This window comes from Coptis chinensis, chromosome 2 (genome assembly GCF_015680905.1).
Source record: "Coptis chinensis isolate HL-2020 chromosome 2, ASM1568090v1, whole genome shotgun sequence".
NCBI classification, from domain to species: Eukaryota; Viridiplantae; Streptophyta; class Magnoliopsida; order Ranunculales; family Ranunculaceae; genus Coptis; species Coptis chinensis.
In genome coordinates this window covers 42063708-42064499 of record NC_141457.1, presented here as the reverse complement: position 1 = coordinate 42064499, position 792 = coordinate 42063708, and the positions used below count along the sequence as shown (strand labels likewise).

At 41.5% G+C, this 792-nt stretch overlaps 1 non-coding gene across 1 annotated transcript; it reads right to left on the bottom strand.

Annotated features, from left to right (window-relative positions):
* Positions 1–244: 244 nt before the first annotated feature.
* On the bottom strand, positions 245–348 carry LOC147516097 (small nucleolar RNA R71). The gene has a single exon (XR_015214630.1). It is a non-coding gene; the product is annotated as a small nucleolar RNA R71 (small nucleolar RNA).
* Between the last annotated feature and the right edge of the window lie 444 nt (positions 349–792).

Here is a 792-nt window from a genome sequence, read left to right as displayed (position 1 = left end):
CGTTTTTCATGGATTAGACCATGAAAAACCTTATCAGCACATGCGTAGGATTGAACAAGTCCTAACAACATTCCACTATCCTACGGTTGGTACGGAACAAATTAAATTAAGGGTATTCCCTTTCACCTTAGCCGATAAGGCGGCGTCTTGGTTAACTGCCCAAACGCCTAATTCTGTGGACTCGTGGGCTAAACTTGTTCAGATGTTTATGGAACATTTTTACCCACCCCTAAAGATGGATGAGATGCTTTCCAAGATTTATTTCTTTCGACAAAACCCTCATGAAACATTTTCAGAGGCTTAGAATCGTTTCACCGATCTCCTTATAGAGTGTCCACATCATAACTTAGCGAAAGACACGTTAGTTCATGCCTTTTTCAAAGGACTTCTACACCACCATAAAGAAGTCCTTGACATAATGAATGGGGGTAGTTTCTTAAGCAAAGGAGCTTCGGAGGCTTATAAATTTTAGAGGACCAAACTAAAGTTTAAATAACAACGGGGGGGTAGTGATGATTACTCCCGCTCCGCTAGTTCTTCTTCAACGATTAAGGCTACCAAGATGTTTGAGGTTAAATCAGATCCCGAGCTTAAAACTCTAATTGAATCCCTCACAAAAAGGTAGATGCCATTTCTGACAACAAAAGCCAATCCCCGTCATGAATGTAAATTCAAATCCATGTAGTTTTCGGTTGAGCCCCGAGCATCCCGACTTAATCGCCCCTATAGCCTATGAACGGGCTTGTTCCATTAATAGTGAACCTAACGCCCCTTGGAGACAAAATTCCAACT